This window comes from Triturus cristatus, chromosome 2_1 (genome assembly GCF_964204655.1).
Source record: "Triturus cristatus chromosome 2_1, aTriCri1.1, whole genome shotgun sequence".
Lineage (NCBI taxonomy): Eukaryota > Metazoa > Chordata > Amphibia > Caudata > Salamandridae > Triturus > Triturus cristatus.
Genome location: NC_140581.1, coordinates 978,041,874 through 978,054,413, shown reverse-complemented (window position 1 = coordinate 978,054,413; position 12,540 = coordinate 978,041,874). Strand labels below are relative to the sequence as shown.

The following is a 12,540-nucleotide window of genomic DNA, read 5'->3' as shown; positions in this document are numbered from 1 at the left end:
AAACTCTTCAGTACATCTCTGGAGCTGTGGAAGACTCTGAAGGACTGCTGTGCTTCTCTGCTGTAGGAAGGATTGCTACTCTGCTGCACAGCTATCCTGCTTCCCTTCTGCCCTGGTGCCTGAGTGAGAAGGACTGGACCTGCTTCTTGAATCCAGGACCACCAGAGTGACTCCAAGGGCTAGTCGGCTGGCTTCCTGGTCAGAGCCCAAGGGACAGAAAAGGTTCTAAACACCTTGAACCCAGGACCTGGACTCTGTCTGCTTTTAGTTTTGCCCCCAAGTGGTGCCAACTCAGCCTGGGACCTTTGGTAGTGGGCCTGAAGGTGCTCTGCCAGCCCAGCTGTGGTCTTTTGGGCAGAGTCGCCACAGCGTGATGCATCTCCTCGCAGCTCTGATTCAACACTGCTGCTGAGGGATGGATCTCCAATGCAGGGCCTTGCACCACAGCTCCTCTGAACCGTTGCTGCGCAATGCATCCTCAATGCAGGACTTTGGATTGCAAGCCTCTGCCTACTGCATTCTTGATGACGATGCAGGATCTCGCATCGCAAGCCCTGTTGACAACTTCATTGGAACTGCTGCTGCCCTCTGCATCTCCGACACAGGCTCGTGCAACACTATGCGACCAGGAATTAAGGTACTGTGTTCAGCGGGCCTGACTTGGCCCTTGTGACTTTACCCGGTCCGACGCGACCGGATAACCACAGTTATTGAATTGGGCTTTTAAGCACTATTTAAACAAATCTTTAAAATTGCATATCTCCAGTACAACTGATTTGATTTTTGTCATTTTAGTGTCAAATGTATTATATGTATTATATTTTACTCAATTTTCCTAAGTTTAAGTGGGATTTTCTAATGTTGTGTTTTCACTTTATTAATGTTTGAAGTGCTGTTAAATATTGCCTCCAAGTTAAGCCTGACTGCTTTGTCTGAAGCTAACTACCAGAGGGTTAAACACAGGTTAATTTGGAATTTGCTTGTGTTTCACCCAAACAAGAATTGTGGTTACTGCTTGTTTAGTGGTGGGATTCAGAAATTGTGTATGTGCAGTGGCACACAGTGATATGTGTAACACCAAAATCCCAGTACAAATAATTTGATACCATTTTAAGTTTCTTTAAAACTTTCCATGTTTGGCTCATTTGCCTTTTCCAAATCCACCCTCATTCTACCTGACTGTCTGTGACCATACCTGCAGAAATTGAATTTGTACTCATCAACCTGGAGAGATACACCGTGGCTGAGCTCAAGCGGTTCTGTAAGGAAAGAAGACTTGCAACCAAGAGGGCAACAACAAATTGGAGCTTCAGAAGTCTCTGAGGTCCAGGGCATAGGCTCACTAATTGCTGATAGCAGCAGAGGACTGGAATGAGGAGGATGAGATGGAGGGGGCAAGAGGGGGACTTAAGTGCAGGTCTAGAGGTGGATAACCTGTATCGTGAATTGGAAATTCCTTCCAGTGCAGAAAGCAGTGTTTCTGCACAAACCCTGTCCTCAGAGGGGCTGGTGGACAGGAAGGATGAATGAGAGTATAGGCTGCAGATCATGTGACTCAAGATGGAGGAAAAGATACTGGTGATGAAGGCTGAGCAAAAGAAAGCTGAGGTGGAAAGAGCCTTATCTGTGAAGAAATTGCTTCTAGCTCATGCAGTGAGCTTGAGAGAGGTGGGCTTTAAAGCCAGATAGGCAAAGCCCAGCAGTTATGGTGGCAGCATACCCGCAGTGTCTGAGGGGGACAAGAAAGTCCACATACCTAAAGATCTGGTGCCCAGCTATGTGGTAGGAGATGATATTGATAAGTGGTTTTCTGCCTATGAGTTGACCCTCAAGATGCACGGGGTCCCAGAAGAATATTGGGGGCATCACTCTGTAAACAGATGACTACAATGGGGAGTGCTACCTTACGTCCACTGGAGGTGGGGGACCTGATGATGTAAGCCATCCTTGTTGACAAGTTTGGGCTCATCTCAGAGAAGCACCACATTAGGTTCAGGGATAGCCAAAAGTTGCAGAACCAGTCTTGGGTGGATTTCCATTATCACGTCAGCAAGGCACTGAATGGTTTGGGTGTGGGGAAGCAACTTGTGATGATTTTAGTGGTTTGTTTAATCTGATGCTGAGAGAGCGCATGTTCAGTACCTGTTTTACAGGGTTGTGGCAGAACCTGATTGGTAGTAGCTCACTGATCCCAGGGATGTTGCCAGGGAGGCGGAGCTCTGGGTCAGCACCAGAGTGTCCAAATAGGTATCTGAAGGACATCACCGGAAGGGTGGGCAGGGATTTCACTAGAAGAAAGAGGGGGAAGAAAAACTTAAAAATAAGGAGTTCTAGTGTTGGATGGCTACGTGCCCGACAGCACTATTTCCCTGATTTATAAGAAACTCATTAATGATCGTGCGGGCTTGCTTCTCCGTTTGCGGGAGGCATGGACGGGCGATGGCTTGGAACTGGACGATGAGGACTGGGTATCGGCGGTGGCCTCCCCAAAAGAGGTGGCGATCCCGGCCCGCTTACGATTCGTACAGCTGAAGATTCTTCATAGAGTGTATGTTACGGGGCCCGGTTTGCTGCGTATGGGCTACTCGGGGGATGGACTGTGTAAGCGTGGATGTGGCCTGCCGGGTACCTTTCTTCATATCTTATGGGAGTGTTCGGAGGTTGTGCGATTTTGGAACGGTATCCACACCGTAATGGAAGAGGTCACGCACGTTGCTCTGTTGCCAGAGGCTAGGAGGTGTTTGTTGAATGTCTGGGAACCGAATGATTATAATGTGGCACAGACGCAGTGGGTGACTTTGGGGTACATGGTGGCTAAGCGTAACATTGCACAGTTGTGGGGTTCCCCGAGGCCGCCCACGATCGAGGTATGGAAGGAGAATATGGACTGGTGTATGTTTAGGGAAAAGACGGTGTATGTGGCGAAAGGCAAGCCAGGGAAATGGACTAAGGTATGGGGTCCATGGAATTTATATCGTGGACGTATCTGCACCCCGCCTCTGCCATTAGAGGTCGATATCGCTTTGTCCCCCTAGCCACGCATTCTGCGGGATTGTGTGAGGTGTGTTCCATGCTTTGTCTTCCCGTTGCCCCCCACTACCGCTTCCAGACAAGAACTGCTATGGACACTGTACGTAGTTCCCCGTCCTGGGAAGAGCACGCTGCTATTTCGGACTCTCATTGCCTTGAGTGTGTTTTGTATTTAATAGAAAATGAAACAGTTTTTTCCGATTGCTCCTGGCCTATGGCCACGGCCTGCTATATGTGCTCACGGACGGCCGGGAGCTTTGCCTCTGGTTCGTTTGAATGTGTGGCGTTGCATTGCGGGCCCTCGGGCTCTATAGCAGCCGGCCTTGGTGGTTGTAGGCCCTTGTCTGTATTTTATTGTGTACTAACGGTTTCTAATAAAAAAAAAAAAAAAATAAGGAGTTCTCTAAAGGCCCCCCAGATAATTTCCAAGGAAACGATAAGTAGTCCCAGTCTGACCCAATGAGAAAGCGGAAAGGGAAGTTTGTCCCTCAGTGTACTGAGTACCACAAGTATGGAGACTCCAAGTTACATACCAAATGTTCCAAGAGGGCACAGCACCCCACCGGTGGACAGACACTGAGATTTGCGAGTGTAGTGCTTTAGAGGAGGTGGTCCCAATTAGCTTGGGGGAGATGACAGAGGTTACTCTAGTGTCCCTGGGGGATCGATGGTGCCAATAGCACACATGCCTTCAAATAATTCCAGGCAATGGGTCACCATCAATGGGCAAAGAGTGGAGGCTCTAAGAGACACAGAAGCCAGTTTGACTACTGTGAGGGGTCATCTGTTTTATTGAGAGCAGGTAAGCCCTAAGACATTCCACCAGGTCATAGTCGCTGACAACCTTGAGAGTCACCAACCAGTGGCTCTGGTTCCCTTTGAGTGGGGAGGTCTATGGTTCTCTCAAACTAGCTATGAGCCCTGCCATGCCTGTCAGGCAATGTCCATGGCTGCCCAAGGGGGGAGTCAAGGAAGCCTGGAGCCTGGACGAATGCCCTAAGCAGCTGCCAAGAAGAGGAAAGGCAAGGGACATAGGAAACCAGACCCTTGCCCTCCCACTGTACCGGTTGATGGGGCATCTGAGTAAACAACCCCTGAGCCTACCAGGGAAGACATTGCTGTCCTGGAAGACCAATCTGAGTTTGCTAGATGGCAAGTTGAGGGTAGGCCCTCCAGGGACGAATTCTGCAAGGTGCCAAAAAAGTGCTGTACTCTAGAAGGCTTCAGGTGGCCAGTTGAGACCCAGGCAGCAGATGATACCGCTGGCAATCACCTTTTATCTATGGGGAGAATGATCTCCTGTATAATGACCTGAAGGTTCCTGGACCTGGGGCAGCCCGTGTATTGGTGGTCCCCCACTGTTACAGGGCCTTCCACCTGGGGTTGGCTCATGACATCTGAGACAGGACTACATCATTGCCAGACTTGTCCTCCACTTCTGTTGGTTCCGAATGAAGACAGCCTCAGATAAATTCTGTAGGTCTTCTCCCACCTGCATGGCCAGTGGGAAAACATGGCAAAAGCGAAAGACTCCTCTGCTTCTCTTGCTTAGTGTTGGCATTTCCTTTGAGAGGGTAGGCATCAGCATTGTTGAAACCTTGGACCCCAAAGCCACTGTAGGCAACAAGTTTATACTGATTTTGGTAGATCACGCCACTGGGTATACAGAGGCCACCCTTCTGAGGTTGGTGAGTGCACCTGCAGTAGCCAGGGCCCTGATGGGTATTTTTACCCAATGGGGTTTCTTCAAATAGGTGGTGTCTGACGAGGCACCAACTTCATGTCTGCATGCATGAAGTCCGTGTGGGATGAGGGGGGTTAACCTATAGGTTCTCTATATTCTGTCACCCCCAAACAAAGGGACTTGTTGAGAGATTCAATAAGACCCATAAAGGCATGATTATGAGCCTGCCAAAGCCCATGAGGTGGCAGTGGGATGTCCTCTTACCATGCCTGCTATGTGACTAGCCTACAGGTTTGTACCGCAGAAAGGGGTTGGGTTTAACCCATTTGAGCTCCTCTATGATCACCCTGTTAGGGTCCTCCCACCCTAGTGTGAGAGGGGTGGGAGCAAACTCCCAGGAAGCTCCCTCAGGATGTAGTCAGCTACATGCTGGCTCTACGTAACCAGATGCAGCATTCCTGGAAGAAGTCTAAGGAAAATCTTGAGGCCAGCAGGATATAATGAAACTTTTGTCTGACTAGAAGGCTGCTCTAGTACAGTTTCATCTTGGCCAGAAAGTGTGGGTCGTGCAGCTTGTGGAGGTGAAGAAGCAAAAGGGGAGGCCACCTAAGACTTGGATCTCAAAACCCCTAGAATCTCCCTAAGGGTTTTCTACATCACTTGCCTCAAGCCACACTTTTAAAAGTCTGAAATCACCATGCTCCTGGTGACAAATGATGTGGTGGAAGAGGAGAGTGAACCTCTCACTGACGTCCTGTCCAAGGAGCACGATGGGTCAGTAGAGGATGTCAACTCCAGAACAGCAGATAGAATGTCAACAATTGTTGGGTCAGCTGACCTCACTGTTCTCCCTCATCCCTGGGCTTATACACTTGTGTATCCACGACATAGATACAGGTGACAGTAGGCCTGTTAAAAAGAGAAATATACAATTTGCCCGACAAGGTGAGAGCTAGAATCAAGGAGAAAGTCTCCAAGATGCTGGCATTAGGGATGACTAAACCCTCCAGAAGTCTCTGGTCCACCCAGATGTGCTGGTGCCTAATGCCGCCCTACTAGGTGTCACTCCAGTACTTAGGTTCTGTTGGGGAGCACAGAAGATTTGATTCCATCACCAAGATTGATGCAGTTAAATTCCTCAGTACTTTTGACCTTACGTCAGGTTATTGGTAGATTGCTCTGTCTAATGGGGGTCAAAGAGAGATCAGCATTCCCAACCCTAGAGGGTCATTTTCAGTTTCGGGTGATCCCCTTTGGTTTAAAGAATGCCCCTGCCATCTTCCAGAGGTTGGTGAACAGGGCCCTAGTTGGGAAGGAGGCCGCTGTACTGCCCACCTAGATGACATAGCTGTATTTAGTTCTGGCTGGAAGGAACATCTGTACCACCTCTAGGATATGCTTCAGGCCCTGCAGCAGGCAAGCCTGACCATCAAGGCCAGTAGGTGTGAGATAGGGCAGGGAATGCTGGAGTATCTGGGCCACCTAGTGGGCAGGGACAAAGTGTAGCCCCTCAGGCCAAGATTGAGACTATCCTGGCCTGGCAGCCCCCAAAAACACAGACTGGGGGGTGGGCCTTCCTGTGCCTCACAGGATACTACAGCAGGTTTGTTAAAGGATATGATACCATTGGGTCCCCCTTAACTGTACTGACTTCCATGAAGCAGCCCAAAAAGGTGATCTGGACAAAGACCTGTCAAGAGCCTTTGGCACCCCCTCAAGGAGGCCATGTGTATAGCACCTGTACTCAAGGCTCCGGACTTCTCCAAGAAATTTATTGTGTGGACGGACGCTTCAGAGCATGATATAGTGGTTGTCTTAGCACAGTTGAATGAGGAGGGCTTAGACTAGCCAGTAGCCTTCACACTAAGACATTGCCAAGGAGTAACCTGATTGTTCTGAAAAAGCACAAGCAGTTGCAGGAGAGATGAGGATCCAACCAATTCCCCCATGGGACACTCCCACCAAAACTAAGAACAAACCAGTGCAAATATCCAACCAGGAAAAAGACGGTGGGGAGGAAACATAACGTGTATTTGTAAAGCACATCTTCACTTTAGGGTATCCTGGCACTGAATAACAGATGTTTCTTGTTACACAACAGTACTCATTTTATTAACCTCACAAGGATAAAAGGCTGAGTGGCCACACCAGGATTTGAATCTATGACCATGAGGCCTCTACAGTGGGTGCATTAGTCCACTAAGCCACCAGGCCTGGCTTCAGATGGTGATGTTTTGGGATGACTCTTTTCTCAGCTGTTCCTACGTTCCCTGGGCCTGGTCCCGCTTTCAGTCTAATTGACTGTTCCTCAGCAGTTCTCTGAGTGCTGCATAGAATACAAAATATGCTTAACACAATTCAAGGATATTGTCCATTATGATATACATAATCCTTAGTCTATACATATGGATGACTAGTCGGCTTCTACTTACCCAGAGTTTCTACTTTTCTGAGAATGTCCATTCTTTGAATTTAATAGCTGTTACTCCTAGGTAGCTATCATACAAAACAAACAACGAATACTTCATAGTTTGCTTAATTGAAAAGGGGAATTCTAAATCACAACTTCTTTTTGGATGGGTTAGACTTCAACATCTTTATTTACTTTGAATTTGTTAGGGTTCCTTTGGTTTGATAAATGGCTTTCTTAAATGGTTCTTTGCAATTTCCGGGGATGCGTGCTGCTATTGTTCAGTGTTCTAAGCAAGCTTCCTGTGGATACTCAGTGTTAATTGCAAGTGCAGTGGAAAAAACAAACATCTAATGCCTTTGGTGTCTCTCCTTCTTAAGGTCCTGATTCAGTGCGTGCCCCCTGAGGAGTCACAGAAGATTGTGAGGATTCAGGTGGTTCCAGTGACGAGGTTCAGGATTCAGGTGAGTGCTCCTCTGAGGAGAAGCTTCCTTCAAGGATAAAGAAAGTCAAGCAACGCCACACATGCAGGGTATGGCTTTTATAGGGTATTGTCATCCAAAATAGCCTCCACATACATGACCCATCCTATTCTAATCCCACTGAATTCTCCCAAGATTTTGTCTGGCAGCATGTTTAAAAACTAGGTGGAAATGCCATGGACAAGGTTGTAAGTGGGCTTCGCAGGAAGGGTATTCTTAGGGCACTAACTGTGCACCAGACAAAGTCTCTGGGCATGTTTCCTAAGTTTGATTCTGCCATTTCCTGGGATACTAAGAGCAAAAAGGGGAGTTTGGCCCAAAAGACAGTAGCCAGGTGGGGCCGTAATAAGTAGTACACAACAATGGACCCGGCTACTCATTAATTTAACTGCTCACCAGTTGAAGCAAAGATCACTGGAACCAATCCAACTAGATCTGGTTATTTATTTAACCTTTTACTATCTCATTTTATAAATCTTTTTCTTTTTTTTCAAATAGTCTGATGTGAGACAAATACTTGTTCATTCAAGAGTGAATATACAATACAAATACAAACAACAACATGTATATACATTTAACATTCCTACATGTGAAACAAAACAGATTTCGATACACCAATCGTAATTCACGAAAGGGGGCAAACCCTTCAAATTACATTCCTTTCATCATAGAAGGAGGATGCCCAACATTGGGAACATTAATGAAAACAGTCGGGGTTAAATTGACTTTATGATTCCCTCTAACTGTGAATAGCCACCATATGGCTCTTCCTCAATGTGATTTCAAAATGCCGACGCGTTTCGAGATCCTTGTCAACTCCAGGGGCTCTCATCAGGGCTTCGGATTTGAATGAGATGGTGTAGTCTACAAAAAAAGACATGGGATATTTAGGAGCCTCCTTTTTGGTGACCTAACCATATAACAAGAGTACTAAACCTCACGGTTGTTCCTACTAATTACCTAATGGATGTCGCTTTTTGCCATCAGTAAAGTCCCTTATGAACCATGTGGGGAGTATTTAAATCAGAACCTTTTTTGGGTGCAGGAGCTGTGGGAAACATACATTGTATATGCGTTTTGGTCTCTAAATCAGCAGAATGAGTCAAATCTACTATAAGCCAATTATAGAAAAAAAGGCATGTACCTGTGATGCAATAATTTATAAAGCTGCTGCTTGACTCCTCTCTTTTTTATCCATGAAATCCTTAAAACGATATGTTTTGCTCAGGGAATTAGTTGCGTCTGAAAGTTAAAATATAAAAGCAGACACATTCATATTAGCATGTATACTGCGGGGAACCAATTTTCGAAAAAGCAAATAATTTATTGAGGGCATACCTTCAAAAAATGCTGGCCTGTCAAATATTCAACTTTTCGTTATCTTCGTTTTCAATATTTAGTTTTAGGATTACACAAGAGATTGCTGCTAATCACGTCTCTAAAAAGTAATAATAAGCGCATACACCAATTTAGTAACGTGTAATTTATGAGCTCTAATGGCAAGCGCGAGGGAAGGATTCAACGCGTGCCTGCAGAAACAGTTCATCTCCTTTCTGTCAGCGCGCATACTTTATCAAGCGCATACCTTCCAAAGGTCAAGTTTACGGCTTTTCATGGCCATCTTCTTTTCTGAGTTGTAGCTTTAGAATTGAGCAAGACGTGTCGCATAAGATAAGGAGCAGCGTATGGCCCCTTCAATAAGGGAATATTTTAAAAACAAATGGCAAGATTAAACGCGTACCTGCAGGAGCAATTAATCTTTTCTCCTGTCCTCTGGCGCACCGGTAAAACCCAATGTTTACTAAAGGATTTAGATTTGGCACGAGGTCTCCGCGTGACTAAAACACAAATAGGTGAAGAATTCAAATTGCTATATATTTTATTCGAGGAGCAAGCCATCAGGCATTTCAGAAAACAATAAGCTTACTTGTTTACAAGCTGAAGAGTCGGAGCTCAATCGGCATGTCTCCTAGTGGATGTGAGCCGAACTGGGCAGCCACCGGCATTTCGAATTGGAGTGCATTTTTAAAACAATTGTGGAAAATGTGGTTTGCTTGAAGCAACGAATGCCAGATAGTGTTGTAGGCTGCATCTATGTCAAAGTCGTGGACTACAGCTATATTGCATTCTGGATGCTGTAGTTTACTATTATATATAACATATAGTGTGATCTTATTCCCTGGATAATTCTGTCATTTGGTTCAGACCATTCAGGGCGTTATTGAATTTCAATATCAATAGGCTTCTTTCTCCAAGAGTGCTGCATCTGTATCAAAGGCTCTGTTTTTTGTATTTAATCCAAACAACACTGTCCAATTAAGACCTTTATCACTGTGTGAATGCTCAATGTAGTGCGCGACCATGGGTGCAGTCAAGACTTTCTTTTTAATTCGAGAGTGGTGCTGGACAATGCGTTGATTAATTTGTTGATTTGTTTTTCCAACATAAATTTTGGAACAGGGACACAAGACCGCGTATATAACATTTTTTGTCTTGCAGTTGGGAAACTCCTGGGATACGGAAGGGTGGGGGGCAACACTTGACTAGGGTTCCTCTTGGAGTGGAAGTGGAACAATGACAGGGGAAGGAACAGGGATAATGGTTGGAGAAAAAGCCTTGCAGGCCATTCCCCCGCACACCCACATAGGGTTTCACACTAATCTTTTGTGTCCCCATACAAGCTGGGCCAGGGCAGGGAGACGGGAAATTCCAAACAGCTTTGGGGTGGAAACCTCCCTAACTTTTTCTTACTTCAGAGCTGGCATCAAGTATAAATATTAGACCCTCAGAACTAACTCTGCAAGCAAGAGTACTACTCTGTTGTCCTGCTACACTGCTGCTCTGCTTTCTTGATGCCTGAGTAAGAAGGACATCTTGAACCTAGGGCCACCATAGTGACTGCAAGGGCTAGTTGGGGGACCTTCTGATTGGAGCCTCAGGGACAGAGAAGGCTTCAACCACCTTGAACCCTGTGCCTGGACTCTACCTGCTGTGTGTCTTCTCCCCCAAGTGGTGTCACCCCAGTCATGGACCCTTGGAAGAGGGCCTGAAGTTGTTCTGCCAGTCCAGCTGTGGTCATTTCGGCAGAACCGACGCAGAGCAACATATCTTCTCATTGCTCAGCATAAAAACAGCTGCTGCACGACGCATCTCTGGCCCAGGACCTTGCAGCGTAGCTTGCATCTCCTCGGAACCGCAGTTGCATGATCCAATCTGTGATGAAGGAATGTTCTCAATTTATATTAAACCTTGCCTAAGGTGCCCTCCATGTGTTAAGAATTACATGGAGTGTGCCAATACCAGCATTGTATCATAGGTACCCGTTAAATGCAAAGTCTTCCATGCAATATGACAGTACCAGAATTCTGCCATTTATATGCCCATATACTACGGGTGACCCATATGCCAGAAATTTTGTCCACTATGTCTGAGTCAGCATTTTCTCATTGATAGCTTCCCCTAACCCAACCTCTCACCCCCAATATGCCATGGTTGCCTTTTCTGAGACAAAGAATTACCTCCAATGTGCCAGCATTTTCCCATACATGTCCTCATATGTTTGGAATTACTTCCAATACACCAGAGCCTGCATCTTGCCACATGTAGCATCCATTATTCCAAGAATGACCTCCGCAGTGGCGTCACTAGGGTTGGTGTCACCCGGTACTGGTAACTCATGGTGTCACCCCCTCACGACTTACCGCATGGACCTCCTCCGCCCCAAGTCCGCCAGTGGACACAGTTGGCAAATAACGGGACCATACAGAATCCTTTGTAACGTTTGTAAATGTAGGTCCTATATTTACAAAATGTGCCTGTTAACAACAGTGTGATAATGACTCATTAATCAGGTTGTACAGTGGGCTACCTGCTAGACAACAGTTTATTGGAATTTATAATATCATAGGTATGGTACTTTTTACTGGTGTGGTGTTCCCACTATCCAGCAACACGATATATCAGTGGTCGAAGTGGGGGAAAAAAAGTAGGGGAACTGTGGACGGAGAATCAGAGGGCGGGAATAACCCAAGGATTGGATCAGTGGGCACAGCCAGAGGCGTGGCCAGAATGCGCAAACATCCCAATTTTTTGTATTTGTTTGGTTTCACTGCCCAGTTTTATCAACCAATGGATACACATGATTATTTAAGGTTATAATGAGTTATTGACAGTAAAATGTGTTCACAAAGTGGGATATGCTTCTAATCACAGAATGTCCCCAAATACGATAAAATGTGGAAGCACAAGCCATTTGTCTCCGAGCCATGGAGTTTCTTTCATCAGCACTTCTCCCTTTTCCAAAACAGCAGTTCAAACATGAATGGCTAAAAATCCTAGTTTGCCAATGTTTTCTAAATAATAATGGCTCTGCCATATTTGCCTCACAATGCAAGATCTGTAGCATGATCTGACCATTTAAACTAATAAATTGTTTGTAGCTCAAACGTATCAAAAGTTAATAAAAAATGTGACTTGTGTTGCTGCGGAGTAGATGACAGCTAATAGCTCACTGTTCTATGTTAGGATTTTTACTTATAAACTGCAAGTAACAAAAGGATCTCTCTGACAAAAGCAGTAGCCCACTGGCCTATTTACATTATGTGCACTTTGTGATCTGCATGGTACATGTTTTTTGCAGCAGGTACATTAAGCCTCTGAGCTACCTTTCCATGAGTCAAATCTTCCATTAGACAAAATTCCGATCTCTCTCTAGGAAGAACATTAATCACCAGAGTCATCATGACATTTATATTGTTACCGAAAATTACTGGAGGCCAGAAAGGAGGCAGCAAGCGCTTTTAAAACCATAATATACTTGCAAAAATGATGCCTCCACCTAAAGTGAGCACCTGGTGCAGTCACACCGTTTGCCCTAGAGCTGGCCCTTCTCAAGGGTCCTGTGATCTCAGTGACAGGGTCACTGTTCTAGGGTG

At 45.9% G+C, this 12,540-nt stretch overlaps 1 protein-coding gene across 3 annotated transcripts in view; it reads left to right on the top strand.

The window, feature by feature from the left end:
• The window catches only part of LOC146866151 (uncharacterized), a 1,119,785-nt gene that overhangs the window by 64,900 nt on the left and 1,042,345 nt on the right, over nucleotides 1-12,540 (top strand). For all 3 annotated transcript variants that reach the window (XM_085634060.1, XM_085634084.1, XM_085634050.1), the window contains exon 2: nucleotides 7,505-7,588. The gene's annotated coding sequence lies outside the window, so the exon portion shown is untranslated. The remainder of the gene's footprint in view (nucleotides 1-7,504; nucleotides 7,589-12,540) is intronic.